The sequence below is a fragment of the Brassica oleracea genome, chromosome C5 (genome assembly GCF_000695525.1).
Source record: "Brassica oleracea var. oleracea cultivar TO1000 chromosome C5, BOL, whole genome shotgun sequence".
Classification (NCBI taxonomy): domain Eukaryota; kingdom Viridiplantae; phylum Streptophyta; class Magnoliopsida; order Brassicales; family Brassicaceae; genus Brassica; species Brassica oleracea.
In genome coordinates, this window is record NC_027752.1 from 32,667,239 (window position 1) to 32,683,771 (window position 16,533).

Sequence of the window (16,533 nt, forward strand, 5' to 3'; positions counted from 1 at the left end):
CATATATTTAATTATTTTACTAATTTTATTTTGAAAAATTTACATCATAAAGCACTTTGTTAGTCATAAACCATTAACACATTCTGTCTCTATCTTAGATATAATTGTTTTTTGTCCATTTGTAAAATCGACAAGCTTTCAATATAGTTGATCAGATTCAAACACTATTTTTACTAGGCCTGGGCATAATATTCGTAACCCGAAATCCGAATCGAACCCGAACCAAAAAACCCGAAACGTATCTGGTCCGAAATATAAAAAGTATCCGAATGGGTCTTGTAAGGTGGTACAAAACATATCCGAACCCGAAGTGTTATTAACCGAACCCGAACGGGTAACCCGATAAACCGAAAAAACCGAAAAATCTGAAAAAATATCCGAAGAAACCGATCCGAATATCCAAAATAATATACAATATAATTATATGAAATATGAATATATACTTCAAATATTTAATTTCATATTTATTTTGATATGTTATCGTACAATAAGTATTTAAAATTTTCTCACAATAAGTATTTAAAATTTAAATAACTACCTTAAATACTTAATTATATATAAATAAATATATATTTCTTATGTTTTACTTTTAAATTTTAGATTTATTTCGGATATATCCGAACCGATCCGATATAACCCGAATTCGAATGATATATGATTATTTTATGGGTTCTATGATGTGATACAAAACCGATCTGAACTCGATGTGATATATCTGAACCCGACCCGTACTTGCAAATTTACTAGAATGGAACTTAGGAAGTGATATAAAAGAGAACCGAAATCCAAAAAACCCGATCCGAACGCCAACGGGTACCCGAACGCCCATGCCTAATTTTTACTTTCGCAATTTTTCGTTAATACTCATTTGACCTTAAAGTTAGTTTTGTTACTGAGTTGAATCTCTCATTAAACTATTACTAGGTAGTAACCTTCGCTATACGCGGAGTGAAATTGTTTATTAGATTATTTATTATATGTCATACTAAGGGATTTGTTATATAGTTTTTTATAGGGATGAACATTCATATATCCGTTAGATTCAGTTAATCTATTCGGCTTTCAGATTTTTAGGGTTAAAAATTTAAATTCTATTCAGATATTTACAAATTTTTGTTTGGATTTGGTTCGAATCATTGCGGGTTCGGTTCAGATTTGAGTTCAGATGCCCATTTTAATTATGTACTTTTAAATAAAAATGCAAATATACTTAATATTAAAATTAAATAATATAAAGCATAAAATTTGAATAATGTAAGACTAAATATTTAAATTTACATAAATTTAGTTTAATTTAAATATTTGGATGAGAACAAATAAATATTTTCAGTATTTTGAATATTTTCTATTATTTTTAGATATTTACTTGTGACTATTCTGATAAGTTTTAGATATTTCATATTTCTAAATATCGAATAGATATAAAATTTAAAATAATTAACATTTTTAAATATATAATTGTTATTTAGTTATTGTTTTATCCAAAATATTTTAGTTTGGATCAGATTCAGGTCTTGTTATCTGGATATTAAACTTTTAGATCCATCTGAGTACTTAATCAGTTTTAGTTTGTGTTTAATATTTCTTTCAAATCTAGTTCAGTTCGGTTCTTTGGATCGAGATGTCTTACCCAGACTCGCTTTCTTCTACTAATATAAGGCAAAATAAATGTAAAAAAAATATATTCTTGGTTTATTTAACATACATAATTATTGGACTATACTTTAAAAATACCAATAAAAATGGTTGAGAATCATGTCAATATTTTTGGGCATATTGCAAAATTGACGTAGTCTAAAACCAATAACATGTATTTTCTTGTAAAAAATTCTTGGTAAATATAATAAAACATGATACAATTGAGTGAAAAGTGTTAGATTTGCGTGGAAAATAATGTGATATCTTCACCCATCACCTGAATTCTGTTTTCAATCGATTTCACAAAATTTCATTTCTTTTAAAACTTTTTTGAAATTTTCTTGGAATGTGATTATGTTTCTAGTTTTTGGTCTGATGTGAAAACTCCGTAAAGAAAAAAAATATTTCGTTTAACTAAAGATCCGACTTTGTGTGTGATATTTTTTACTCCAATTTCCTTAATTCATAACTAATCACAATTATTTATTGCATTCATGTACATAAGCCTCAGCCATGGCTAAGTTTGGCAAGTGACAAAACTTTCAATTTATAAAAACATTCTCTTTCCATCATTTTAGTTGATGTGAATTTTAATCATTTTTTAATTTTTTCTTTCAAATCATATTATTCAGTAGTTGTACGAAGATAACTTCAGTTCACTAATACAAAAATTAAAAATGCAAAAACTAAAAATGAGATGATTAAAAAAAAATTAGTGTGAACACATTAAATTATCTCCGGTGGACATTAAAAAAATTAGTACATCCTCCGTTTTTTAATATAAGTTTTTTTAGAGAAATTTTTATGTTTCAAATTATATGACGTTTTCGGTTTTCGATGTAAAATTTATTAACAATTAATTTTATATGACCAATGATAATATACATTCTATTTTATTATTGGTTGATTTGTGGTTAGGTAAATAATTAATGATGGTTTTGTTTAGAAAATGTAAGAAATTAATGATTTTCTTAATTTGTGTGCACAGTTCTAAAACGACTTATATTAAAAAACGGAGGGAGTATGTGAATGCATTAATTGTTAAATGATTGTGAGACCGACACGTCAGCGTACTCAAATTAAAATCGATGTGATGCTGCCAAATGTCCAATATAGTGGGAAAATATTAAATGATAATGCTTCTCTTTTACTTCACCCGTGTCAATTTAACTGGTGTCTAAAGATTTTGATTTTGTTTCAAAATAAGTGATGTTCTCATAATTCTTGATGAAATTTAATGTCTTTTGAATTTTTGACCAATTATAAAATACTGCATATTTTTTTTATTGGTTTAATTAGTTTTATTTAATGTTATTTTATGTAAACAAAGTCAATTACATAAAAATTTGTATTTTCTTAATATCTGTGCAAAAACTTTAAACAGTTCTTAAAATGATACCGACAGAGTTATATAGGTGATGTATTCTTTCAAGTTCCAATAGACTTTTTGAAATAAATGATCCTTATTAAACCTTTGTTTATTGTAGAAATATAGGAGTATCTTCTTTATCTCCATTATATAGGCCTGAAACTTTTTATCCGAGATCCGGATTCGATCCGTGATCCGATCCGGATCCGATCCGAAAATCCGGATATCCGGAGAGGCCAAATCCGAATCCGCATAGTAAAATGTTGGATCCGTCAAAGCCGAATCCGGATCCAGATATCTTGATTTTTTAGTCCGGATATCCGGATCCGTAAATTTTATTAATAACTATTTCAAAAATAGTAATATCTATATATAAAAACTAATTTTATTTAATATATTTTCATTTTTATAATAGTATATATAAATTTTATGTAAATTTTGTAATATTATACATAGAAATAATTAAAAACATTATATATATTTTTATTTTTAAATTATTGTTAATATTTTATATATATTAATATTATTTTTTATTTATTTTAAGGATCCAAATCTGGATCCGGATATCCGCCGGATATTATAATTTTTAGAAGGATATTCGACACCCGGATATCCGCGAACCTCGGATCCGGATAAAGATAGTAAAATTATGGATCCGCTGGATAAGGATCCGGATCCGGATATCTTAAAATTGTCTGGATACCCGATCCGTCCTTTTATTACTATTTTCAAAATTTCATAAAAGTTCGAACAAGAGATTCCATCCTTTTATTGTCTAGTCATTTTTTCGTTTATAGTTTTGAATTTATAATATTTCTTTTTTTTCTACAAATTCCGGCGATGAGCAACCACTATTTATTTATTTCTTACGATTGAAGCTTTGAAGATAAGGGGAAATGAAACGTCCTTATTGACAAACATCATATGTCACACATTTTGATTGTCATAGTTAGTCACGCAGATAACCTGACCGAAAAGCATGTTTGCCAATTTTCGTCCACCTTAACAAAGTTCATGTTAAAAAAATCCTTAGGCGATGTACATGGGCTCAGACAAAAAAGTGGACTAATAACCAGGGCTGGGCAAAAAAAAAAAACGAATCCGTAGAATCGAACCGAACCTGATCCAAAAAAATAGTAGCAAACCCGAACCGAAATTGATTAAATATCCGAACGGGTTCAAAATTTTGGTATCTAAATAACCAAAAACGAACCCCATCCAAAAAAGTAGTAGCGAACCCGAACCGAAATTGATTAAATATCCGAATGAGTTCAAAATTTTGATATCTAGAGAACCGAAACCGAACCCGATCCGAACCAAACTATTTCAGGTACCCGAATGTATCCGAAATAGATTTATATACCTAAATATATTAATTATTTTTAGATTTAATGTATATTAAAAACCATCCATAATATATAAGATATTTTTAAATTGTCTAAAATACTTGAAAATATATAAAAATAGTCAAAATTAAATGTCTAAAATAGCTAAAATATACTCAAAGCACCAAAAATACTTGAAATATCTACTGATTCTCTATCAAAATATTCAAACAAAACCAATTTATATGTTAAGTTTAGGTATTTTGACATATATTATTCAAATTTGTATGCAATATATTATTTTATTTATATATTTTTGAGAAATTTAAAGTATATAATGAATTCTAAAATTTCAAAAATCATTTAGATGGGTTATCCGAACCCGAACCGAACCCGCAAAGATCCGACCGAACCCAAACCAAAATTTAGAAATACCTGAATGAGACTGAAATTTTTGACCATGAAAACCCAAAACTCGAGTAGACCCGAACCGAACCCGAATGTCCACCCCTACTAATAACACTAACAGATAAATACTAACAAATAAACATTACCACATAGACTCTAACACATAGGAATGTCAAAGTTGAACCTGGACCGCGGGCCTGGTCCAGTAAAGCTTGATGCGGGGCAGGATTGAGCCGGCATTTGGTAAGCTCGCAGAGTAGCGGGCCTCGCGGGCAGGACTGTTGTGGGATGGACCACATGTTAACCTGCGGGATTTGGATGATCTGCAAACCCTAGCCTCCATTTCTGCTTTCACCTGGAACCACAAGAGAGAAAGGGGAAAGAAGGTGATTTGCCCATAGATGTTCGCCCACGGCAAATGAAGCTCTGGTGACCGAGATTTGAAGGTCGATGATACTTCCGGACTCCCATGTTTCTTCTATCTCCAAGAGTGGAGCTTCTTTAAGCCACCGGAAAAAGTCTACTCTTCTTAGCTCCAGCACCGAAGCTTCTATTCTTATTAGATCCGCCACCGGAGGTTCTCCTCTCTGCATGCATGTTCGTCATCTTCTCCTCTTAACCGAGAAGGTATGAAACTCATTATGTATCTTTGGTGATGGTAATTAGAATGTCTTGTTAAGCTTGTAATCTGATATTGATAGTTTCTTGAAGTGTAATTACTTATGTTCAGTCTCTGTGTGTGTGTTTTTTTAATGTTTTTGAAGGTGAAAAATATGGATGGGCAAAAAAACCGAACCGAAGCGAACCGAACCAACTGAACCGAAACCGATTCAAAGCGAACCAAAGTCTATTTCAAACCATTCGGTTGAAGATTTCCCCAACCCGAATGGTTTTTTTCGGTTCGGTTTTAAACCGAACCAAACCGCGAAACCGATGTGTTTTTGTAATTATTTAAATTAAAAATATTAGTAATACCAATATACTAAAATTCTAACACTAAACCACATATTTTTCATTTTTTATTCATTAACATATATTCTTCTAACCTAATATGTAATCATCAAAATATTTAATTTTTTTTACTTTAGTTAACTTTCATTTGTTTTAATTCTTATATATTTTTGTGACTTTTTAAAGATTTTTGTTTCAGTTTTGTATTGAATTTAGTTCAAATAGTGTATGTTTACATAATTTTTGTTTTAAAACATAATTAAACAAGAAGATTCTAATTAAATCGATCAAAAAAAAAACCCGAACCAAATACAAACCGTACCGAATACAAACCGTACCGAATATAAACTGAACCGAACACAAACCGAACCAAACTAACTATGGTTTACTTCGGTTGAAAAAATACTAGAACCGAACCGAATCCGACCAAACCGAAGTGCCCACCCTAGTGAAAAATGAGTAAAGGAAGATACGTAACAGAGCTGAAAGCATTGTAAGTTTTACTACTCTGAAATTTGATTCCGCTTAGCTTAGTTTGTCATGTTCTGTCTCTGATATATTGATGTTGGCTGCTTGTGATTGTGTCTTACTGTCGAATAGTGTAGCAACTTGTTTCCAATTTTGCATTGTAGTACTGATATGTCTTTTGATATTGTCTCTAATATGTCTTTCGTTTTTGTTTGTGTTCTGTCTCAAGGTGATGGTGAACGAGGAGGCGAGTGGCTCATCTTCTTCTCCTCTTCACAAAACATGATTGGGCCGACCTGTTGGAAACCGCAGCCCGCGCGGACCTGATACGCTGTGACCCGCGAGAAGACAAGCCCGCTGCGGTACAGAACTGTACGGGACGGACCAACCTGTTTGACATTCCTACTAGCACATATACACCGCCACAAAATAAACTAATGGATATCCGCATGGACACTTACAGAGGACATCCACATGGACACCATCACTTCAACTCTAGTAGGGCGGGTCTTTTTTTAACCCAACTAAAAAGTTCAGTTTCGGTTAGTTTTGTTCGAAAGTTCTATAAAAAATATTGGTTTTGGTTCGGTTTGGTAATCGGTTAGTTCAGTTTTTAAATTTTTTTTTAAAAAATACAAACAGTACCAATCTTAACAAAAATTCCGAACTAATCGAACTAACCAAAATCCGATTCGAGATAACCGAACTAACCAAAATTACCAAACCAAGCTAACCAAATTCCGAACTGAAATAATCGATTTTTTGAATTTTTTTAGTTTATACCAAAAATTTAACCGAACTATGCGCAAAACAAAATACTTCAGTAAAATATTTTGAAACCGAACTAACCAAAAACCGAACCGAATTTTTTTTTCCGTTCACTTTGGTGACATTTTGACCGACCCAAACTAACCAAATTCCGAACTAACCAACCCAAACTACCCAAATATACAGAACCTGAATGCCTAAACTCTAGTTTATGACTCATGAACTTTTGGATATATTTTTTGTTGTTGTGTCCGCATTACCTCATTTACCAAAATGAACATTAAACCTTACTTGATTTTATATTGTCTACGTTGAACCAAATAATCTTTTCGGGATCATGTTTCCTTGTGATATTGCAGTACTATAACCTCTTTCATATATACAAGTAGAAAAATATATTACCATTACAAGCCTAACCTTAACCTCATTGTTTTCTACATACATTCAATATACAATGATCTCTATTTTATCGTCTACAAGGTGAATACACATCTACACACATCACATAAGAGTTGCGATCCACAATTTTACTCCATCAATTCATTATCATATGTACATTAATTTCATTCAATCCTTCTCCCATGTTAAGCATCCCACCATAGTTGTATGCAGTTTAACGTCATTATCAAGAACACAACCTGTACACGAAATCCAAAAACTAATTGCCAAACAACTGTGATTCTCGTCCAATAATGTTCAATTGTTTGCTTGGAAACATATCTGTCACAAACAACCGTTTAGGGAGAGTAGTGTCCAAAATCTCAGAGGGTGTCCACCAACCATTGATCACATAACATATATTCTTGGAGACTGACTGTTTAGTCATCATAGCATGTATGAGCTTACATGAGGAGAACACTCACTTAAGCGCTTTGAGCTGGAAACGTTTTTTGAAATGGAACTCTTTATGGAACTCAAACTCCTCAGTCCCCTCCATCGCATCACACACCTTTAATAGAAATTTGATTTCCGAGTAAATTATTAGGGTGCTTCATGTCCCAAACATCTACTAAGCAAGCACATGTGCAAAGGAAGTGCAAAGGAATCCACAAAAAATAAATATTAATTAGTTCGATCCAAATAGAAGAACAACTAGGAAGAACACACAAAATAGGAAAATAATATATATCAATGTACTTGTATCTTCCAAAACGAATTTGACGACTATTAACATACCTTCCATCTTGATGACTTTCGATTTACACCGTCGTGTTCGGCTAATCTTCCGCGGTATAGATATAAGTTTATGGCGTCTTTTCATCTCAGTCAGTACTTTTTTTTTGTCGGTAGATAATGAAAGCAAAAAAATTAAAGTAAGAATGTCAAGAGTTAGCTAGAAGAAGATAATAATCGAGTGGTCTAGAATTAAAACGAATTGTTTACAGCCGTTTCACAAAAAAAAAAACAGTTGAAAAATATTCTAGTTTGGTTACTCTTATGAAGAGATTTAAGGGACACAAGGAACTTTCACACAAGATAAAATATTTGTTTCTTTATAAGTGTTTTAAATTAGGGGAAGTGAGAAGTGCATTTTAAATAAGCAACTCTTTTATTTTTATTCTTCTAACATAATAATTACCAAAAAATAATAATGTATTAATCATTAGTAAAATAATAATGTTTAATAATGTAGGGAAAATAAAAAATATTTATTATGAAATGGAAAAGTAATATATATACAATGTTAAATAAAATCTAAAAATATTAAACCATACTCGAGAGACAAAGTATGCATAAATAAGGATGAGGGAGGACTGGGATTGAAAGACACAACTGATTTTAATACAGCGATGCTTGGTAAACAGTTATGGCGTCTGATAGAAAAGCCAAATACTATATTTTCTCGAGTTTTTAAACATCGGTATTACAGGATTGCCTCACTCCTAGAACTGATTCGTTCGTACTCTCCGTCATATGGCTGGCGGAGTATTGTATCTGCTAGATCTCTGGTAAGCAAAAGACTAATCAAACAGGTGAGATCAGGATCATCTATATCTGTATGGAACGATCCATGGCTCCCAACCACTCGTCCGAGACCAGCTAACAAAAATCAACATAATTATTATCCAGACCTCACGGTGGATTCACTCATTGATTGTACTTCGCGAACTTGGAATTCGCAGGCACTCCGGACTTTGGTGGACCCTCAGGATGTGATAATTATAGAAAACATACCACTGAAAAGAACCCAGATGGTAGATAGAGATGGATGTCATTTCACAAATAATGAGAAATACACTGTCAAATCAGGATATCAGGTAGAACGGGTTTATCCAGACAAGGCAAAACCACCATTAATATTTGGACCTACGGTTGATGTTTTGAAGGCGTTCTGTTGGAAAATACGGTGCCCACCAAAGATGAAACATTTTCTATGGCAATTGGTGACAGGGTGTATAGCAGTCAAGAAGATTCTGCAAGCGCGTGGGATACATGGGGATATATGTTGTGCAAGATGCGGAGCTGATGAGGAATCAATAAACCATGTGTTTTTTGAATTTCTTCCAGCACTTCAGGTTTGGGCTCTCTCAAAGATACCATCGAATCTAGCTATTTTCCAAACAAGCTCTCTCTTTACAAATATGAATCATCTATTCTGGAGAGTTTTTCCGCAGATGGAGGATCATCGATTTGCATGGATATTATGGTACATCTGAAAAGGAAGGAATAATAAAGTTTTTAATAATCTGGATGTAGACCCTAGAGACACACTCAATTTGGCAGAAACATAATCAATACTTTGGGCAGAGGCACATGTATTGAATAAACAGAGGAGAGTACCACAAGTGGAGATTACGACTTTACCGTCAATTCCAGGAAGATGGTGTCTTACAGATGGTTCCTGGAAGGAGAACAATATATTTTCAGGACAAGGTTGGTTCAGTACTTTAGAAGGTTTTAATGGGCTGATGGGGGTGAGGAATGTTCGGGCTAGCCTCTCTCCTCTACAAGCGGAGATGGAAGCGCTACTCTGGGCAATGGAATGTATGAGAAACTTACGGCAATTTCAGGCTACGTTTGCAACGGATTATTCTCAATTGGTGAAGATGGTTTAGGAACCAGAGAAATGACCAGCTTTTGCAAATTATTTTGAAGATATTAATGTCCTGAAAAAAAGTTTCTTTCGATCAGAGATTATCTATGTACCAAGGACGCAAAACACAAAGACGGATAGCCTAGCACACAGTGTTAGGAAACAGCCGTCTTTTGTTGTTCACATGGATCAAGATCTCCCGAGTTAGTACGCAGAGTCAATATGAATCTGTAAAAAAAAAAAAATATATATTAAACCATACTCAATACTTCCACTAAACTCAGTTGACTAACCTAATCTTTCACGTACATTTTAACAAAACAAGAAATTCTTCACATTATATTATACATTCAGAAAATCCTACTATATATCAAACCCGTACAATCTATGGGAAAAAGAAACCCACAAAACTAGAAGGGAAAATGGTATATTATGAATTACATTCTTATTCGGCTATCCACGTTGACAAAGCTAAAAAGAATCATAATATTATTAAATTTTCGATTTTTCTTTAAATTATTATTTTTTAACATGAATGGGAACTAGACTTATGATTTCTCGTTTCGGCCATTATAAATAGGTTAACGATTTGTCAGAAGATAACTTGAATCGAAAGTGTATTGCCAGACGAATATATTATACTATTGTTCTTTGCACGATTAAAGGGAAGCACAAAATCGAAGAATAGAGTAAACCAATAAGGTTGCAATTGAAAAGTAAAGGCTGTGCATAATCCACATCCGTATAACTTTGTTATACTTTTTTTTTTACGTTATTCATGGTCATGGAATCGCTTTCTATTTTAATTCATTTAATTATTTTCTGTAATTGAGTGCTGTATGATATATCTTGTACAAAATACAATACGATATTGTGACTGAACGCTTACCCTATAGTTATTTTAATTATTCATGTAATCACTTTCTAAATTTTTATTTCATTTAAATAAATTTTTAGCTATTCCACTAACTTATCATGATTTTTTATTAAGAAAATAATATTCGATTCCACCACTAGTTAGCTGTGTAGTTATGTGGTTTAGGATATATGTGCATGAAAAGCTTGCAACCCCTCCACTACTTCGATACACCATTTCCCCCACCGGGCACTAAAAATTCATTCGCCTCTTCGTAGATATGTACACGTAGAACCGAATAACAATATTATAATAATTTGGTGGAGTGTATAACCATGAATATACTTATTAGCTTTGGGGTATATATTTACCACATGCACTTATCTCTTGGCAGTAAGACGAGGGTCTGTGACTTGGGGATAAAAGAAATAGTTAAATGCTTCTGAAAAAATACAAATGTTAACCAGCGGGGTTGGCCTGGTGGTGTTGAGAGAGCTTCAGCCACAATACGCATTTGGGTTCGAACCGCTGGCCAGGTAATTGGGGTATCTAATTCCCCATAGTACCAAATGGTCCGCCTCGCACCGAGAGGTTGGCCCCTGGAGGTGGAAATCCCTCCAGGTTAATCAAAAAAAAGAAAAAAAATACAAATGTTTTTTTGTCCTAATATGCTAAAAGTATTAACAAGAAATTATGTATTACGAATTTATGATACATACTAAAAGAGAATGATTTATGTTTTTCTGTAAAAGAATCAAATAAAAGTACAATTTTCGTTTCACTAGAAAAGTATGGATTCCTCAATTATATTTTATTTAATGGGTTAATTGTGTAACTATAAACAATTTTACAATGATAAAACTGTAACCTTTAAAACGAAATTAAAAACTCCGAAATTTAACTTAAATCGTTTTAATTTTCAGTTTTCAAAAATAATATATTTTAATTTTTATATTAAGCTGTTTTGACTATACAAAAAATCAACAAATCGAGATACATATTGTATATTTGTAGCTTGTGGAATTCAATTTAGATCTTTTTGATAAGAGGCTGTTAGTTACTATCGTTAGGTTGCTCACAACAAATGAGTACGCAAACAAGAACATCTATTCCAAAGGTTGTTTTTTTTTTTGCTAAAAGATTTTCTATTAAAAAGAATGAGAAATAAAATGTTACAATGCATTAAGCATAGTTAGCTGAGTGGCTTAAGCTAGTTAACATATTAAAGAGCCCAATAAGAAATTTGTTAAAACCCAAAATATAGTGTAGAGAAAAGCCCAACTTAGATGGAAGAGTAAGAAGGTTGGACGAGCTTTGGTATCGTCGACGATCACGAAGCAGCGAACCATAGTTGGAGAAGGTCGGATGATTCACCTGGATTGGAGAAGCGGTAGCTAGCAATCCGGAGGCGGATGATCCTGTCAATTTCAGCAACAAGAGAAGCCGGGGACCTAAAGTGATTTCGATGGAGCCTATGATTGCGTTCCGTCCAAAGAGAGTAGATTGTGGCCTGCCAAGAGAGAAGAAGTAGCTTCCTCCACAGTCGAGAGCCTGAGAAACTCTTGAGAGATAGTAGCGTTGATTCCCAACTTGGCGAAGAAGCAACCGAACAACGGAGAGCGGAAACATACCAGACTTCAGAGGAATAAATGCACTGGAAGAAAAGGTGATCTCTTGATTCATTGTTGCCGCCACATAAGATACAAGAGCCATCAGTCTGAAGGCCCCATTGGAGCATCCTGTCCTTTGTTGGGCAACGGTTTAAGGTCATTAACCAAGTCAGAAATTTATGCTTAGGAATCCCACCTGAGAACCAAACCTCCTTGTGTCAGGTAACAACCGGAGCTGCTTCTCTGACTAAGTTGTATATGAGATTGGTTGAGTATTTCTCCGAGGGCAGATCGTTTGGGCACCATTCGAAATGATCTGGTTGATCCGAGATAGTAAGGGTGGTGAGATGCGAGAAGATTCTGACTTGTTTTTCTGACCTTGCTGCAAGAAGAATCCAATGATCCATCTCCCAAAGCTCTGCCAGAGTTGAGTTAGATGCTATTCCAAGAGAGGTTGAGGACTCACTGTGCGTGTAATCTCTGATGCGTCCATAGGGCGACCAGTTTGATGACCAGAAATAAGTCCTCTCCCCATTGCCTAGTTTCACCTTGATCCATGGGTAAGCGGTAGCGCCAAGTAAGATCAACTTGTTTGTCATCCATGAATGTTTCTGTTTAGTGTTGATGACCCAAAAGTTGTTAATGTTCCCATCAAGGACTTCCCAGAGGAACCAGGAGGACCAGATGGAAGCGGGTCTGAAGAATAAGATCCAGATAATCTTGATTGCAGCGGCCATGTTCCAGTAAGATAAGTTTCTGAGCCCTAAACCCCCTGCCACTTTTGGTTTTGTCACTGAGTCCCATGCCACTTTTGCCGAGTTAGGTCCATCTGTTTTGTCTTTCCATAAAAATCTGCTACTCAAAGAGTCTATTTCATCAATGCAGGCTTTAGGAAGAATGTAAGCACAAGACCATAAGTTGACAATCCCTGCTATGACAGTTGATAAGAGCTGGAGTCGACCTGCGAAAGAAAGAGTGCGCACGGTCCTTGAGTGCAGCTTAGACTTGATGCATTGAAGGAGAGGAGCGCAATTTGTGAGAGTGAGTTTCTTGGTGCATAGGGGTACTCCTAAGGAGTGGAAGTCTTTATCTGGATTAGTTCATGAGGTTTTATTCCTGCTGCAAAGAGAGACGTCTTCTCAACACTAATAGCCAGACCAGATCGTAACTCGAAGTCTTTGAGGATGTCCAATATGGTGTTGACAGAGGAGGTGGAGCCATCATAGAATATTAGGAGATCATCAGCGAAACAGAGGTGCGTTAACGCTGTTCTTTGGCATTTTGCATGGTAGCCAAAGACCCCATTCCTTGCCGCTTTATTTAGCATAAGAGAAAGACAATTCATAGCTAGCACAAAGAGATAAGGGCTTAGTGGATCACCTTGCCTTAGGCCTCGGGTACCCTTGAAGTAACCATAGATAGCTCCATTGAAACCTAGGGAATAAGAAATAGTACATACACAAGCATGTAACCATCGTAAGAATACTTCAGGCACAGACAGACTTCTTAGGCATTGGAATATGAATTTCCATCTTATTGTGTCAAAGGCCTTAGCTATGTCCACCTTTAAGGTGATCCTTTGGGGACCCCCAATCTTGTGATAGCCTTGGACAATTTCAGAAGCCAAAATAGTGTTCTCGGTTAGTAACCTGCCTTGGATAAACGCTGTTTGGTTTGGGAGGATGACCTCTGGTAGTATAGATTTCAGGCACTTTACAAGTATCTTTGAAATCGTCTTGTATGTTGTGTTGCAGCAGGAAATTGGCCTGAAGTCTGAGATGGATGAAGCGCCCGGTCTTTTAGGTACTAGAGTCCGAATTGTGGCGTTGGTGGCAGTTGGCAAGAAAGCAGTGATAAAAAATCTCTGGATCGCAGAAGTAGTTTCAGAGCCGACAACCGCCCATGCGTCCTTAAACAAAGCTGAGGTGAAGCCGTCTGGTCCAGGAGATTTATGAGGATTGAGTTTGAAGATGGTGGACTGGATTTCTGCTGCGGAGGGGTAGCTTGAGAGTATGAGTTTCTGGTTTTCTGAGCAACGAAATTGCTGAAGTTGAGAAAGCCAATAAAGGGTAGAAGCAATCTGAGGAAGATTGGGAGGGGCCAGAATGCCTTGGAAATGATCGATAGCAATTTGACATATTTCCGCTGGATCAGATACAAGAATCCCAGAGGCCAGAAGGAGGGAACAGATGGAGTTAAAAGCTTTCCTGCTTGCTGCCACTCTAATGAAGAAGGTTGTGTTCTGATCTCCCAATCGTAGCCAGTTGATTCTTAATTTTTGCTTAACGAAAGCCTCTTCAATCCCTCGAAGGAAAGTCCATTTCGCCATCAACTCTTTTTCTTCTTTGAAGGTAGCTGGGGTTGGAACTGCTAAAGCTTGTACCTGCACATCTTTAAGCAAACTGTTAGTTTCCAAAACTCTCTTTTCAATGTCTGAAAATCTCTCTCTGTTTAGTGTTTTTAACTCTTTCTTTATCGATTTTAGTTTGAAGCCCAACATATGGAGGTCAAGAGTTGTGCTTCCACTTAGAACCCATGCATTTTCAACCGCAGTTAGGAAGGAAGGGTGATTAGGAAGGAAGTTGAAGTATTTGAAGGGACGGGTACCAACGGAAGGGAGGGGACATGAGAGGTCTATTAGGCAAGGGGTGTGATCAGAGAACTCATATGGGAGAAAGGAGGCTACACTGCCAGGGAAAGCTTCAATCCAGTGACCACTTACCAAAGCTTGATCCAATTTTTTGGTAGTTGGGGCAGCGGGGCATTTATTGGTCCAAGTGTGGTGAGAACCTTGAAATTTGAGATCATTAACTCTGAGATTAAGGAAGTGGTCCTGGAGTTCAATCATGGCGCTAGTAAGCTGATCAACCGAAGGAGAGGAGTGTTCGTGATGATGAGTGATTTGGTTAAAGTCTCCTCCAATAATCCAGTTTCTATGATCCAGAAATAAAGTGGTTTGGATCTCCTGCAGCTCCCCCCAGAGAGTATGCCGCTCTTCCCAAAGATTAGAAGCATAAACCACTGTGAAAGTGAACCGAGGTAACCTGGGTATAGATACTTCACAAGTGAGGGATTGTCGAGATTGGTGCATAACTTGGACAGAAGCAGGATACTTCAAGATGACGATGATCCTACCATCTTCATATGTATCATGGTTTGAGCAAAAACTCCAGTTTGGGCAGACTTTAGATAATATAGGATTCAGATTGGGCTCTTTAATATGGGTTTCCAAAATAACACCAACAAGAGGCTTATGAAGAGCAAGCCATTGAACAAAAGGGTGATGCTTGTCCTGGTCATTAAATCCACAGACATTCCAAGAAAATATATTTGTACACATATTTATAAAAGGAGTACCCGCCTCAGGGTGAGGAAGGTGCAGATCATTTGCAGACTGGTCAGAGTTTAAAACGGCAGGGGAAGAAAGGGTTACGGGTAAAGGAGATGGGTCAAGAGACGGGGAAGCATAGATAATTTCAAAGGTGGGGACTTTTGCTGGTGATTTGGGGCAGGTAATAGGAGAGGTACGGGGGCTGTTGGGAGGGGAGAGTTGCAGGGAGTTTCCAGGTGGAGAGAGTAGTTGGAAGGGGTTTAAGGAAGTGAAGCTTATTTTTGGGGTGGTTAAATGGTTATTTGGGATTACAGGACGGGGAGGGCAAACAGCGGCGAGACCAAGGACGCAATTTGTAAGATGGGGAGGGGAGATAGGTTCAGTTGGTGGAATGGTGATAGATGAGGTGCTAGAAACCAGATTAGTGTCCAGAGAGACTGAAGGCAAGGGCGGAGGAGGGGAGTCGATGTCCATTGAGGCTGGTACCGGAGGGGGTAGCACAGTCCCTAGATCATTTGTTAGTACATCAGTGGCTGTATCAGGATCAATAGATATTGAAGTATCAGGAAGATGTTGATGATCCGAAGGTTCCTTGGGAAGAGAATATGATGGTGTTTGTTGGGACCCCACTTGAGGTTCATCTACCGTCGAGCAAGTGTGCTTTTTCTTTCTTGAGATTTGGACCCAGTCTTTAGGACCTTTCGGACAGTTTTTCATCAGGTGACCTGAGGCTTTGCAAGAGTAACAAAATTGTTTTTGAGAGGTAGTTGATTTG

The 16,533-nt window shown here is 35.7% G+C and overlaps 1 long non-coding RNA gene across 2 annotated transcripts; it reads right to left on the reverse strand.

Moving 5' to 3' along the window:
- Nucleotides 1–7,311: 7,311 nt before the first annotated feature.
- On the reverse strand, nucleotides 7,312–8,216 carry LOC106293776. 2 transcript variants are annotated; one of them, XR_001260630.1, is made up of 2 exons: nucleotides 8,104–8,216; nucleotides 7,312–7,933 (listed from the first exon to the last, which is right to left on the reverse strand). It is a non-coding gene; the product is annotated as an uncharacterized LOC106293776 (long non-coding RNA). The 2 variants fall into 2 exon arrangements; XR_001260631.1 differs by having other exon boundaries at nucleotides 7,312–7,936.
- Nucleotides 8,217–16,533: the final 8,317 nt, after the last annotated feature.